At 40.9% G+C, this 16528-nt stretch overlaps 1 protein-coding gene across 2 annotated transcripts in view; it reads left to right on the top strand.

The window, feature by feature from the left end:
* The window catches only part of LOC126092479 (uncharacterized), a 352804-nt gene that overhangs the window by 263737 nt on the left and 72539 nt on the right, over positions 1–16528 (top strand). The gene's annotated exons all lie outside the window — the stretch shown is intronic.

The following is a 16528-nucleotide window of genomic DNA, read 5'->3' as shown; positions in this document are numbered from 1 at the left end:
CGAGTTCTTCAGTCGTGGAATCGAGAAGTTTGCCCAGCTTTCGCATACCATTGTAAGTATGGAAGGAGACTGTATTTTTCATGTCTAAAGTCTCTGTTATGTGTATCTGTTGTGTTTATTAAAGTTATAGAAAAACGCTACGAACTTATGCACCAACCGAGTGATTGAAGACTAGAAATGGAAAAAATACGAATTATCATATTTTTCACGTAACAAGTTTTGAGTTTCATTGTGTTCTTGCTTCTCTGTCTCATGTCCCTAGACTTCATTGTCCCTAGACTTCATCCAGGTGCCAAACTATAGGGAAACAAAGGAATAATCTATAGGGAAAATCTTTCAAACAGGCATACTGTCTTTGTATCAATATGTGCTTCCCTCTGTACAGTTCAAAACTTTAAAAGGTACTAGAACAGATTTTTGTAGACTACACTTTACTAGTTGAAAACCTAATGATGTATTCCTCTACTAGTGTCATCACAAATAAAACATAGTGCGTCAGTATTAATGGCACTTGGAATAAAACTTTTTTCAGCTATTTTGTCGAAAACAGACGTTTTCGAGACCGTGGCTACGCACTAAATACAAGTTGATTCTTACAAAGAAGAAAACAACAACCAGCCGTTCTTAATAATACTATTTATACTTAGGTGTCAAAAGCCATGGGATACCTCCTAATTTCGTGTCGGACCGCCTTATCACCAACGTACTGCATTAATTCGACGTGGTAATGGACGCAACAAGTCGTCAAAGTCCCCTGCAGACATACCGATCAATGATGCTTCTACAATTGTCAATAACTGCGAAGGTGTTGCCGGAGCACGAATTTGTCCTCGAGTTGATTTCTCGATTGTTGTTGTTGTTGTGGTCTTCAGTGCAGAGACTGGTTTGATGCAGCTCTCCATGCTACTCTATCCTGTGCAAGCTTCTTCATCTCCCAGTACCTACTGCAACCTACATCCTTCTGAATCTGCTTATTGTATTCATCTCTTGGTCTCCCTCTACGATTTTTACCCTCCACGGTGCCCTCCAATATTAAATTGGTGATCCCTTGATGCCTCAGAACATGTCCTACCAACCGATCCCTTCTTCTAGTCAAGGTGTGCCAAAGATTTTTATCTTCTCCCTAGTTCTATTCAGTACCTCCTTATTAGTTATGTAATCTACCCATCTAATCTTCAGCATTCTTCTATAGCACCACATTCCGAAAGCTTCTATTCTCTTCTTGTCCAAACTATTTATCGTCCACGTTACCTTCCATACGTGACCACACTCCATACAAATACTTTCAGAAACGACTTCCTGACACTTAAATCTATACTTGATGTTAACAAATTTCTCTTCTTGCTTTCCTTGCCATTGCCAGTCTACATTTTATATCTTCTCTACTTCAACGATCATCAATTATTTTGCTCCCCAAATAGCAACACTCATTTACTACTTTAAGCGTCTCATTTCCTAATGTAATACCCTCAGCATCACCCGATTTAATTCGACTACATTCCATTATCCTCGTTTTCGTCGATTATGTCCCATAAATGTTTGATGTTGGCCGATCTGTATGGCCAAATCATTCGCTCGAATTGTATAGAATGTTCATCAACCTAAACGCGAACAGTTGTGGCCTGTTGACATGACATCATTGCCATCCATAAAAATTCCATCGTTATTTGGGAACATGAAGTCCATGGATGGCTGCAAATTGTCTCCAAGCAGCCGAACATAAGCATTTCCCGTCAGTGATGGGTTCAGTTGGACCAGAGGATCCAAACCATTCCATGTAAACACATCCAACAGCGTTACCGAGTCTCTGCTAGCTTGCACAGGGCCTTGTTGACAACTTGGTTCCGTGGTTCCGTGGAGTCTGCGCCAAACTCGAACCCTAGCATTATTTCTTACCAACAGTATTATCTCTTACCAACTGAAATCGGGCCTCATCTGACCAGGCACCTGTTTTGAGTCGTCTAGGGTCCAACCGATATGGTCACGAGACCAGGAAAAGCGCTGCAGGCGATGTCGTGCAGTTAGCAAAGGCACTCGGGCCGATCGCCTGCGCCGTAGCGCATTAACACCAGATTTCTCCGCACTAACGGATACTTTCGTCGTAAGTCTCACATTGATTTCTGCTGTTACTTCAGGCAGTGTTGCTTGTCTGTTAGCACTGACAAATCTACGCAGATGGCTCTGATCTCGGTCGTTAAGTGAAGACCATTGCTCACCGCGTTGTCGGCAGTGATAGGTAATGTCGGTAATTAGGTATTCTCGGAACACTGTTGACATTGTGGATCCCTTAATATTCAGTCCCTAACGATTTCTGAAATGGAGTGGCCCAAGCGCCTAGCTCCAACTACCATTCAAAGTCTGTTAACTCCCGTTGTGCGGCCACAATCATGTCAGAATGCTTTTCACATCAATCATCTGCGTTCAAATGACAGCTCCGCCAATTCATTGCCCTTCTATACCTTTTGTAAGCGATACTACAGCCATTTGTGCAAGTGAATATCGCTTTTGTCACCTCAGTATAGTTACACAAACAACGCCGCTAATGTTTGCGGGCTTTCAAAACAATATCAAATGATGAAATGGCGTATGGTGGTGGTGTGGCCCCCCAACTACGTACCCTCAGATTCAGAGTTGGAATATTAATAGTTTTGGCTGCTTTCGTTGTCTAGGGGCTGGGATACGTAGTTGCCGCATTACAGGCCAAATACTGCTGAGTCTACAGAATACGATAAGAATACACACATGAATCGAATGGTCGAAGGTTTCTATCACTCGGCAATTGCGAATTATGAAACTAAACATATAAATTTATAAACGAAAGATTGCAATTAAATAAATTCTGCAGGTACTATCTTAACGACTTTAAATGATGAGTACGATAGTAGACGTACTTTTGAGAATGTGGTATACTTCTCCAAAACACTTATTGGTCTCCATGGTACAGCACATAAATAATATGTAAGTTGAATAACAGTGAAACAATAGATCCCTACTTCACGTAATTAGTTATGAACAACAACATAGCACGCGAGATATTCATTTCTGAGTGCATACTACGTCTTCACTGTCGAAGCCACGGAAATCTCACAAGTGCACAAGTCAGCACTAAGAAATATTTCTATCTGCCGCGACCTCGCGCAAACCGCTCCACACTCTGCAAGTCGCTGTCCCGTGACTCCGCGTCCGTCGCCGTGCTGTCCGTGTCCTGTGAGACCACCCCTCGCGCTGAACTCTTCAGAACTACCTTCCATCCTGTCTCCCCACTCACGAGCGCTGTGACTGGCTAGAGAGCTCCCGCCATGTGTTCAAACCAATGCACACTCACTAACATAAAACACTTTCAAAATACTGGATTTACATTTAAATAACTTGAAATTAAATAAATATTCCTACGGATGGACCATAAACACGCTCCAAAATACCTTATTAAATACATAAATACATGCATAAAAGGAATAGCAAACAAAAGTAGGCCATTAGCTTAATTTCTCTGTGCTTTCTAAAACTCAGAAAATAATTGACCAATTTCTTCATGAATAGCATATATCGGATATAAACAAACACACAGATGAGTAAATATATTTATAAACATGCTGCTGCCGTTTTTTCGTGTAACTATGGAGTACTTATGGCCTGATGCGATCGATAGTAATCGGCCACTTTGACCTCCAATAACTCATGTACTATTCAAGTTACATGCCTGTAATTTATACCAATTTAGTTTTACACTGACAGCTTTCTAAAGACACGTCGAGCGACGAAATCGGATGAAGCGTTTAAATTTTGGGAATTCGTTGCTGGGTGTTACTTGCACAATTTGCCGTCAGATACTAAACTTTAAACTAATAAATATACTGAAAATCTGATTACACCATCAGAATCGTCGTGCAGATAATATTAATGTACATGTTTCTTTTTGAGGTATCATGATTCATCTGGCTACTATTAATTTCTATACGAAATGTGAAATGTCTGCCATGATGGTTTCACAAAGTCCACCATCTTTGGCACTCTCGGCATACAAGTCTCTTTCATTGACACAGCATCACCATGGAATTCCCAGCCACGTGGTCGGGCTGGACCCCTCTTGCTTCGGCCAACGTCCAGCACCACGTGGTCGCTGCCGGGCCGCGGCTTTGACGGGCGTCCCGTGCGGCCGCCACAACTCAACCGTTACCTCACATGTTATTAATCGAGACACTGGCACGTCGATCTCCAGACAGTTGTTCACGTACACAAGGTGGTCAGAAGCAATCTGAAAAAACTTGTTAGTGCATTACAGGCTAGGCTGTGCTCAGTAATAGTTTTTAAGAAAATTCTATACGATGCGACCGATTCCTAGGTAATTATCGTTGGAGTTAGCCGATCAGTCCGTTGTGCCCGCAGATTCAATTGGCCCGCCAGATACACTTTTTGTCAGTTGTTCTCATGCCGTAGAATCGGATATGACAGCGCAAGAGACTCCTCCGCCTTTGCCTCATGTTCGATCCCTACTAATGTCCAACTTTTATATCACTCTCTTGTTCCGTTTTAGGAAATCAAACAGAGAACACGTTTGGCGCCGGGCGGTTTATATTTACGCACGCCACGACCTGATTAGCTAATTTCAATGCTAATTAACTCGGAAATGGCGCAATGTATTCAATTTTTTCTTAATAATTGTTTCTCAGCGAAACCTATCCTGCAACACCTTTACAAGTTTTTCAGGCTGTTTCTGACCACCCTGTACATTACATATGTTTGTTGTTTACATTAGTTGTTGAACGAAACAGCCAAAAATTAATGCAAATAGTAGCAAATGTATTATAAAAGTGAATTTGTCATATCGAAAGAGGTAGCTGCGGTATTTGTGAAAGCTGATAGCATTATCACCAGTGGCCCGTTGCTGCTTTCTTCTTTGCAAGAATCAACTAGTAAAAACTTTCTTATTACCACTTAGAAACAGTCATTTTCCCGCTATGGCACTTAGAACGTCCTTTATAAAGTATTCACTTTTTAATTTGTCACATTTTTTTGGGTGTGAGCAGTACAATTCTGTGATAACACAATACCTTTTTCAATTTTTTACATGTAAGTCAGTTACATACATTCAGACATATATATTGTTTTCTTCTCCTGACAAATGTCAGGTTTGGCAGTCGGAAAGCTTTCCATTTCCGCTCTTTAATTTCCAATTTCTAGACCATTCTCAGACCACTTAATATTAAACAGATAATCCACATAACTTCAGTTGAAGATTTTTTTTTCCAAAGATACGTGATCTCGTACGATGAAATGAAATGATCGTATGGCATTTATTGGCCGTGATATCCCCTTCGCGGTTCGGTCGGCGTATTGCAAGTTTTTTTAGTTGAAGCCACTTCGGCGACTTGTGTGTCAGTGATGATGAAAATGATGATGGACACACAACACCTAGTCCCCTGCCGGGAATCAAACCCGGACCCTCTTGTGTGGTAGGCGGTAACGCTACCGCTGCTCTCCGTTTGAGAAACAGAAGCACATTAAAATACATAAAGAAGCTATGAGCAAATAAACCTTATATTTACATTGTCAGGAAAATTATAAGAATAAGAATCTAACAACAGTACACAATTGAGCAGTGGCAGAGTCTACTACGTTATATCGACAAAATAACTAGTGAATGTGATGAAAACACAAAAATGTGGGCAGAGGGAAGGAAGGAGTCAGTGGAATGTGGTTCGTGAGCAGTTAAACCATTTACAGCAAGCATATTGTGTTGAAGTGAGAAAAATATTAACTGGCTGCTGCTACTTTAGCAAGGTAGAGTTATGTAACTGTCCGAGGGCGTGTTGATATTTATTGCCACCGAATGTTTTATGTGAATGCTCTTAAAACTTTTTAAACCAAACAAACGTTATTAACATTTCACACCTTTGTTCTTCACGCTTACATATTTATTTCTCAACATAATCATCCCTGGCATTGAACGTATTCGTCCCAACGAGAGACCAGTTTGTTGATACCGTCACTGTAGAGTGTTCGACTCTGTCGATGGAGCCACGACCTCACCTCTACTGGCACCGCTTATCGCTATAAAAGTGAACTCCTCGGAGGTGTTCTCCAAGGTTTGGATGGGCTAAGTCGGGACTGTATGGAGGATGATCGATGTCAGTGAACCCAAGACGTCCGAATGTTGCAGATGTCGCTGCGATCGTGTGTGGTTCGCCTAAATGTATTAGTTTTTATGACATCTATCCCAAAGGGAGACAAATTATACCGAAAAGTAATGTAGTGAAACGTGTACTACAGAAAAGGATAGAATTCCGTTACAAACGAGGACAATAAACTGAAATCCGCTCTTATTATTTAATTACAATAACTTGTGTTTTAAATAACGGGCCACAGCCTTGCTACGGATGCGTGGCAGAGGTGTCTTAAAATGTTACACGTAAAATGGTGACCAATCGAAAAGCTAAACATCCCTGGGTGTCTTTGTAACTTAAGCATGAGAAAATATTATTATTCATGGGTGTCGCATGACGAAATATTGTTGTAAATTATTTATTATTTTTTACATCAAAATATAGTCTCTGAAATGGTATTCGATTGCCGTGAAGCAGTCTATTTGAATCACTAAACCGATAGTCCACAAATTACGATAAATACTGTATATGGCATACAGATGCTAATATGTTCAAATAAGGCATGTCAAAGAGAAATTTTTTATACACACTCAGGCGTTTACGCCTGAAAGAAGCAGTGAAAATTTTAAACGAAATGTTACGGTCGGTAATGGCGGCCAACAATAATTTTTATTGTCACTATCTTTCCGCGTTGCTGCAGTCACTGAAAATGAGGAAAATTGCGACTTCTTGCAAGAGAAATGGATGTCTACTTATATAAAACAATCATAACTCTTTCTAAAAAATATTTTAACAATTATTAAATTATTACAGGCCTACAGTGTTAAATGGCTGACCGTTGCGTGCATTGCAGAATAAGAGAAACCTAACATAGAATTCTTTGCCCCTGGTGCAATGATTAACAAATCAAATCTTTTCATTATAGTTACACAGCAAAAAGTGTTTCTTTACTATTATATAATTTCTATGCCGAACTTATCGAAATTATTCTTAAATTAGTTTTAGTTCCTTTTTTCTTTACACACACTCTATCAAAGACTTTGCTCACTTTGTTTAACATCACCACCAGGTAGCGATACACAGTTCGCATTGTCTTGCTGAGGGAGAGCGTGTTTCATGTGCGAACGAACTCTTCGAAATCAAAGCCCGATTGCAGCACGCTGTTTCTCGCGCACCGACATGGTTACGTTACACAGCGCCATGTTTTATGCTACAATTCAGAGCCCTCAACTGACAGAGGGCTGCAAACATGTAGACACGAAGAATGAAAATGTAGAATGTTACTTACTTTACTTTTACTTTACACGTGGCTAAGGCCTTATCGACCATACACCTGCTCTACGAGCCTCTTCCAATTATTTCTATCCAGGGAAATTGTTGTCCAATCAGAGTTGATGCCCATCCTAGCTGCATCTTCCCGGATATTCTCCATCCACCTAATTCGAGGTCTTCCTCTTTTTCTCTTTCCTTCTAATTTCTTAGTGGATGCTATTTTGGGTAGTCTGTTCTCCGGCATCCTTGCTACATGACCAGCCCAGTTCAGTCTTCTCTTCTTTAACATTTCCACAATGGTACTATGTTTGTACAGCTCCCGTAGTTCTTCATTTTTCCTTATCCTCCACTCCATGACATTTTCATCGAAGATTGGTCCAAATATTTTTCTTAGTATTTTTCTTTCAAATATCAACAGTTTTTCTTCTTCTTTTTTCCTGAATGTAATAGCTTCACATCCATATAATGCTACTGGTACAATAGTTGACTGATAAAAACGGATTTTGAATTCAGTACTAAGTGATCTCATCCTTAAAATTTTGATACAGCTGTAAAAGGTTCTATTAGCTGCTGCTAGACGGGCGTTTATTTCTATTTCTGCTCTATTGTCTCTGCTAAAAAGACTCCCTAAGTACTTGAAGTGGTCAACTGCCTTGAAAGTGAGACCATTTACGGTCAGTGGTGTATTCTTTTGGAGTTTTTTACTTATGACTAGATATTCTGTCTTTTCTTCATTCACATGAAGTCCAGCTTTCTCAGCTATTTTGTAATAATTTTGCACCATCCTGATTAATTCAGCTTTTGAAGTGCTTATTAAGGCTACATCATCTGCATAAGCAAGTCTAGTAATGTTCTGTCCCTGCAGTTGGATCCCTTGCGGATTAGTTTTGGTGAATTCTCTATCAATCTTCTCTAAGATAATATTAAATAGAATAGGTGAGATGGCATCCCCTTGTCTCAGTCCAGTGTACACCTTAAAATTTTCAGTCTCTCCTGCAGGTGTCTTAACTTTGCATATGGTTTCTTCCAAACACATTTTAACTAATTTGATTAATTTTAATGGTATTTCAAATTCTTTCATGGTGTTTAAGAGTGTCTGTCGGTGTATGCTATCATAGGCCTTCTTGAAGTCTATAAATAGAATATGGATATCTACATTAAATTCCCATGCCTTCTCAGTTATTTGTCTCAATGTGAATAAGTGATCCAAAGTGGATCTGTTAGTGCGGAAACCACATTGGTAGTCCCCAATCAGTTCTTCGGTTATGGGAATCAGTCTGTGTAGTATACACATCGACAAAATTTTATACGTGACATCGAGTAGGGCAATTCCTCTGTAGTTATCACAGACAAGGGGATCATTCTTCTTAAAGATGGGGCATATAATTGCAGTTTTCCAATCGGCCGGTATGTTTTCTGTCTCCCAAATTGTTTCAATTAAGGAATGTAGTTCTATTTCCAATTGTGGTCCTCCATTTTTTAAAAGCTCAGCATATACCTGGTCTTCCCCACAGGCCTTGTTGTTCTTTAATTTCTTTATTGTTTGTCTTATTTCATTTACTGATGGTGTGGTGACTTGTATATCAACTGTATCTGGTTCTTCAAATGTAAAGTAATATTGTGGATCATTGCAGTTGAGCAGCTGTGTAAAGTATGTCTTCCATGTTTCTTGTATGTCATTCTTGTTTGTAAGTATTTTCCCGTTATGGTCCTTTATAAACTGTTCCCTTTTAGTGAATTTTCCCAAGGACTTTTTTATATTCTGGTACATCTGCCTTGCTCTGTGATGCTTGAAATCATCCTCCGCTTCTCTTACCATGTTGTTGTAGTGTTTTCTCTTCTCTTGTCTTAGAGTTCGTTGTGTTTCCTTGCGGATTTTATAGTATCTCTCCTTTAGTGTAATATTGTCCATGTCTTGTAACCATGCCTTCCTCGCATTTTGCCTCTCCAGTACTCTTTCTTGGCACTTTATATTAAACCAGATTTTGTTAGTTCGTTTTCTTTTACCTATAGTTTTGGAAGCTACATCTTGAATACTGTTTCTGAGGTGTCTCCATCTACTTTCCACGTCTTGCTGGTTACTATGTGTCAGTCTAGATTCCGATAGGTTAATTTCCATTTCTTTCCTAAAGTTTTCTTTTATTTTTTCTTCTGCCAGATTTTCTACATCGTACCTTTTAATTTCAACCCTATTTGTACTTTGTTTCTTTTTTAGCTTTATTTTCATTTGAGCTATGATTAACATATGATCTGTCTCACAATCTGCTCCCCTAAAAGTTCTAACGTCTTTAATACTGTTTTGAAATCGTCTTTGGATGGCGACATGGTCAATCTTGTTCACTACTTTTCCATCTGGTGATATCCATGTCCCTAAATGAATGAGTTTGTGTTGGAATTTTGTGCTGCTTAATGTGAGACCATTTGCCATTGCAAAGTTTATGAGTCGCACACCATTCTCTGAACTTTCATCATGTAAGCTGTAATTCCCAATGGTTGGTTTGTAGATTTCTTCTTTTCCTACTTTGGCATTAAAGTCTCCTAACACTATTGTTACATTATGTCTACTTATTGAATTATATGTCTGTTCCAGTTGACTATAAAATTCTTCTTTCACGTCATCTTCCTTATCTTCTGTGGGTGCATGAACATTTATAAAAGTAATATCAAACCACTGAGCCTGAATTGTAATGTGTGATATTCGGTTATTAATTGATTTGAATTCCTTTATTGTGTCAATTGCTGTTTTATGAATGTAAAAGCCCGTTCCAAATTCATGGCGCTGGCCGCAGTCTCCATACATTATTGTCCCGTCTCCTATTTTCATTGATCCCGTTCCCTGCCATCTTATTTCTTGGAGCGCTACCAGTTGTACCTTGTATTTTCCTAGTTCGTTTATTAGTATTTGTGCGCTTCCTGGGCGGTATAGACTTCTGACATTCCACGAACCAAAAGAGAAATCCTTGTAACTTTGCCAATTTCTGTTCCAGTAAATTCTGTCCTGTTTCCGAGGCATACCTTGAGTGTCCTGACCGGCCATTGTTTTACATGAGTGGGTTGGTAGCCCTCTGCACAACCCCCAACCTGGAGGACCAGGAGTCTTGATTTTGGGGTACTCTTCCCCTAGGGATTTGCCTTCACCATGGCTTAACGAGTCATCCCTACCCGTGCTAGTTTTGGTCCACCCCGGGTATTTTATTTCCCCGGTACCCCCCATATCTGGAGAGCATTCCCCAATCCGCCATCCGGGGAGGCGCCCGATGGGGGACTAGCAACCCCACACGGGGTAGAATGTTAATAACGTTTATTTATTTAAATGTTAATAACGTTTATTTATTTATTTATTTAAAAACCTTTAACACTTTTCACATAATGATTCGGAGGCTTTATTTTTTAGCACACCCTTGTATTTCATCATTAGCGATTGTCTGTCTTATGTGATGGATGTTTAATTATAGCCACAATTTCAAGGAATACTAGTATTCTGCATTAATTTACTCTATAGAGAACATCACATTTAATAGTCATGAAAATGATATTAATTCATGCAGAGCATGTTCAGCAAAGGATTTAACCTTTCCTTTCTAGTTTCCAACTCCTTTCACGTTCAGTTTAGCAAAAAAGCACGTAAGTCTTTTTTGTACCAGTTGCCGAAACTGATTTGGGCCGCATATAACACGGGGAGATACGAAGTAACTTCCAGAAATACATCATGGTTCACGTACCGAAGAAGGTCGCAGCTACAAAATGTTAACAGTACCGAACCTTAAGCTTAATATCACCCTCACTCCTCAGTAATTCGGAGGAGAGTTGAAAAGAAGGTGCGGGATATGTTGACTGAGGATCAGTTTCGCTCCAGTACGGGATTAGGGACAAGAAAGTAGATTATGGCACTGAAACTTCTTATCAAAAAGCAGTTACGAAAAAATAAACCAACTTATATTATTGTAGACCTGGAAAAGCATTTCGTAATGTTATCTGGCAAGAGGTATTCGGAGTGCTAGAGAAATCAAATTCTGTAGGGGGATTCTGTGACGATGTTACAAACTTTGAGGTGTTATGGAGAAGGATAAATGAATAAATTTAAAGTAAGGGAGACTGGTCCGACATGAGTCGAAAGTTATAAGCAAAAATTGTTCTGATACCACTGACAGTGGAACATGGGTAGGGTTGGCAATTCAGAGGAGCGACTAAAGTGTAGATTTTGGGTAACTCAAGCAATCCAGTGCATATGGCAAACTTTGTACTGATATGTGCAAACCTGATGTACAGTGTTTGTATTGTAGTAGACTGCAGTCTCTGTTTACAAGCTGTGGTACTAATGCCGATCAGCACTAACCAAGTGTCCTTGTACCCGGCGGTGGAACTTGCAGACATGGTATTCCTGTATGAGCAAGCAAATGGAAGCAGCAGAGAAGCGGAAAGGTTGTACACGACCAAATATGACGTAGAAGACATCCGGCTCCCACTATTTTCCCAAGACTCTTTCAACGAGTAAGTGAAACGGGGCAGTTGGTACCGCAGTACACCAACAGGGCAGGATGACGAACTACGAGGGCTCACGACTTAGAAGATACAGTGCTTGCTCGAGTAGATGAGTGCCTGCAATCTCCAGTCCATCAGCTGCACGTGAAATGAATATTTCACAGAGTCCTATGGAGCTACTCCCCTACCACCCACAGGAACTACATCCTGCTCTTGCTGACTTCGGACCTCGTGTCGTGTTCAGCCAGTAGTTCTTGCAGCGCCTTCCAGTCGATGTTCACTTTACTGCGTATTTACTTTCTACATTCTAAGGCCGTTTCACCAGAGACATAATGCTAATAGTGGCAATGGTCTTAGTTTGGGCCGGTGGGAATCCCTACGCTACAGTTCTCAATAGCCATCAACACATTATCAGTAAACGTGCAGGCAGGCATAGTCAATAATTACTTACTAGGTCCGTTTCTTTTTCCTACTTGCTGAAATGCACCAGCGTACACAGACTGGTTCTTCTGACAAGAAGATAGGCAGAGCACTTCGCCCTATGGAGAAAATCAGGATCGATGAGGAATGACGGCCGCCCAAAGGGAAAGTTTTCCTTCCGTTCATCAGTACGATTACAGATCACGTTGCGACAGTATTGAGCCAGTACGATGTCTTAACTACTTTCAGACCCTACAGGAAGATAAAAGAATGTCTAAGATCGACAAAAGCTATACAGTGTGATTATAATTAAACTTTCAAACCGCTGTAGAAATAACACCACTGGTCAGAATGATGTCAAATTGCAACGGATTATTATCGGTGAAGGGGGGAAAATTATGGCAGAAGAAAAATAAATAGTTACAAAATGTAGCAATAGATGGCGCTGTAAGCACCATAATTTAATAGTGGTCGACTACAAGTGACAAATGAATCATACAACAATGCCTAAGGAGAACTTTTGACGTTAAACAATCTGTACTACTCAGTGTGCGTGGGTGTACATGTGAGATACTTTAAGTTACGTAAGCCCATCAACCACGGCAAGGTCACACCACATCGGGAGGGAAAAATCGGTTTTTAATTGTCCTGAGGCCAAAAACTGCATAACAAGCATCAACCAAAATCAAATCGGATTATTAGTTTCCGTGTGACTGGCGCAAAGCATGTTCAATATGCTGTCCACCGATTTCTACAACAGGTTGAAAGCGAGAAACAGCGTGTTCCACAACTAATCGAAGTGTTTAAGTGTTTCAGCGGTTACGTTCAGAATGTGGTGCGCAATGCATGACTTCAGTGCAACTAAGTTTGCAATCGGAACACTGAACACAACGTCTTTCAGGTAGCCCAACAGCCAGAAATCAGACGGATTAAGGTCAGGTGATCGGGACGGCCAGGCTGTAGGAAAATGGCGGCTGATAATTCTAGCATTTCCGAAATGGCGCTTCAGCATCTGCTTAACTGGATCTGTAATGTGCGAAGGTGCGCCATCTTGCATAAAAATGATACCGTCCACACATCCACGCTGTTGGAAAGCTGGAATGACGTGGTTGCGCAAAAGACACTCATAGTGCTTACCGGAGACAGTACAGGTAACAGGACCTGAAGCACCTGTCTCTTCGAAAAAATATAAGATAAATGAGGCCGTAAACCCGCCACACAGTGACCTATTCAGGATGACGTTGTGCTGGTTGATTTGCCTGTGGGTTTTCCGTTGCCCATATTCGACAGTTCTGTGTACTGACATATCCTGTCAAATGGAAGTGGGCTTCGTCTGTCCACAAAATATTCCACGGCCAACGATTGTCCACTTTCATGCGAGCAAGAAATTCTGAAGCATAGGTCTCTCTTGCTGGCATGTCAACAGGAAGCAAGTCGCGCACATGGGTAATTTTGAATGGAGAGCAAAGAAGGATGTTTCGTAGGATTTTACGCATTGTGCTCACGGGTATGTCCAATGTCCGGACACTTCTCTGTGCGCTACTCCTTTGCACACCACCACTCGTCTCCTCCTGTACTGCTGTGGCCACTGCTTCCACTGACGTCGAATCAATTCGTTTCCTCACTCTACCAGGTTGCACACCAAAAGTACCCGTCTTTTCGAATTTCCGAATCTTTTTCTCCAGACCCACGGCAGTCATTGGACCAATGCCTTTTTTTTTTCAAACCCTTCAGTGTCCGGAACTTCTGCAGAGCGACGTGTGCAGTCATCATTCCTGTAGTATAGCTTTACAAGCAGAGCACGATCCTGCATTGAGACGGTCATGGCGAACGTCGCAGACGCGAAAGGAGGAAAAGCCGTGTACCCGGCGTGCTTATACCAACTTCAATGGGTCGTGTGCATGACAGGTGTTTTCATTTACATATTCTCACACATACAGCGCCACCTATTGATCAATTTTTCACAATATATTTTTCTTCTGCCATACGTTTTCCCCCTTCTCCGAAAATAATCCACTGCAATTTGACGTCATTCTGACCAGTACTGTTATTTCTACAGCGTTGTGAAAGTTTAATTTTAATTACAATCACCCAGTACATCCTTTGGTTACGCTGAGTGAATACAAAATTCGTTGTAGTTGTGGACTGATTTGGTACCACAAAAAGAATTAATATTCGTCTCGTTGAACAGAAGAGGAATTGCCGCTTAGCACAAACGGATAAATTGACCGTAGCGGAACATCTTTACGAAGAAGGTGATCAAGAAATAAAATTCACTGAGACGAGTGTCACATCGAAAACATCGCATTATCATGCGCGCATATATAGAGAGGCTAATGAGATCTTTAAACACCATAATAATTTTAACAGAAAAGAGGATGGTGTTAAACTGAACAAAATTTTGATGTCAACATTGCAACGTATGAGTGACGCGCGATTACTTTCAATCGAGAATGTTGGAAATACCAGCGATAACCGCGTAACCGACGTCACGTGACAGACTGAGGTGCGTCTGGACTGCCCATACAAACGGCGCTCCCTCGAGTTGTGGTCGCACTTAGCCATTTGACCTCTGCAGATGGCTCCCGCAGTCGGAGAGGAAATTTTGGGAGTAAGTTTTATACACCGACCACGGCGTAATAGCCGGAAGTTTTAAGTGATGAGTGTATACAGAGTTTATCAGAGACGTACTACCCAGGTTCCTGGAACAAATCCCACTTGTTGTTCATTAAAGGTTGTGGTTTCAACATGATGGAGCCCTACCCCTCATTGGACTGAGAGTTTGCGAACACCTGCATCAGGAAAACCAAGAAAAGTTTATAGCCAGAGGGCGTCCTGTTTCGTGACCAGCACGTTCCATTACACAACATTTGATTTCTTCTGGTGGGGCCACGCGAAAATTCCTGAGCACGAGACGCCTGTCGAGTACAAAGAGGATCTCCTAGGAAGAGCTCTCGCTGCCTGCGACACCATTCAAACCGAGTGAGGTGGTGCAGTGGTTAGTACTCTGGACTCTCATTCGGAAGGACGACGGTTCAAACACCCGTCCGGCCAACCCGATTCAGGTTTTCCATGATTTCCCTAAATCGCTTCAGGCAAATGTCGTGGTGGTTCCTTTGAAAGGGCACGGCCGATTTCCTTCCTTCATCCGATGAGACTGGTGACGTCGCCGTTTGGTCACCTACCCTAACCAACACTAGTAAAACGACACCGGTGATATTAGAACGAATTCGACAGAACTTCGTGTGAAGATGCCACAAGTTCGGTGACCCTGGGGCACGCAGTTTTGGACAGCTGTTGTAAATGTAGAAGCTTGTGAAAATTATGCACGTAAATGTAATTCATTATTACTGAACCGTACACTTAGGATTTTCGGTCCCTTTAACATGAAGTTACATGCGCCGTTACTATTCCGTCTGCAGAGAAAATTATGTGACGTCTTTTTGGGAGTATTCACCGGGAAATATGTACGTCATCATCAGGGCTCTGAAGTTGGGGTATTTAAGTTAAGCACTGCGCAAGGCTAATCTTTCAACAGGGTAGTTTCCGGACTACAGTCCCTTGGCTCAAGACGATACATTTACCCTTCCCCATCATACCTGAAAGTTTGCAGCATCGTCATGGAATCAACATGTATAATAGCGAAGTGTCTGTGATTAAGAATTGGCATAAAGAACAAGAAGCAAAGAACACAAAAGGGCGTGAAACAAGACTGTGCTCTCTTTCTTATCATATTCAATTCTTACATCCAGAGAGTTAAAAGAATAGGGCAATCGAAATCAAAGTAAAGGAAATAAACTGAAATATGGGAAATACAAGTAGGAGTCGTCGTTTACAAAGTAGTAAGACGTATTCATTTGCAGAATCTGTGGTTGCAATAAATTCTTTGGTAAAGCTAAAAGTTAAACTACTTTTCATTGCAATTTTATATGTTCTGCTAATTTCCTAGTTCATAACGAAGTCGCATTGTGACAAAACCGTATGTGGTTCAAGGAAACTGGTCAGATGCGGATTCAGTACCCACGTATCTTGAGGTTGAGGTGTTACCTAACAAAAGAATTGGCTAGGTGTGAGTACAAACTTTATACAGACAGTTTATCTATTCGAGGAATCGAGAATTTCGACGATTTTTGCCCTTTATCGATTTTCATGTTGGTAAGATATCGATCCCAGGGAATGCAAGACTTTCGACAACGTTTTAACTTCTAGTTTGAAGTCGGATAGCAAACAACAAAAATATTATCTTCATG

This window comes from Schistocerca cancellata, chromosome 7 (genome assembly GCF_023864275.1).
Source record: "Schistocerca cancellata isolate TAMUIC-IGC-003103 chromosome 7, iqSchCanc2.1, whole genome shotgun sequence".
Taxonomy (NCBI): Eukaryota; Metazoa; Arthropoda; class Insecta; order Orthoptera; family Acrididae; genus Schistocerca; species Schistocerca cancellata.
This window is presented reverse-complemented; position numbering and strand designations above follow the sequence as displayed.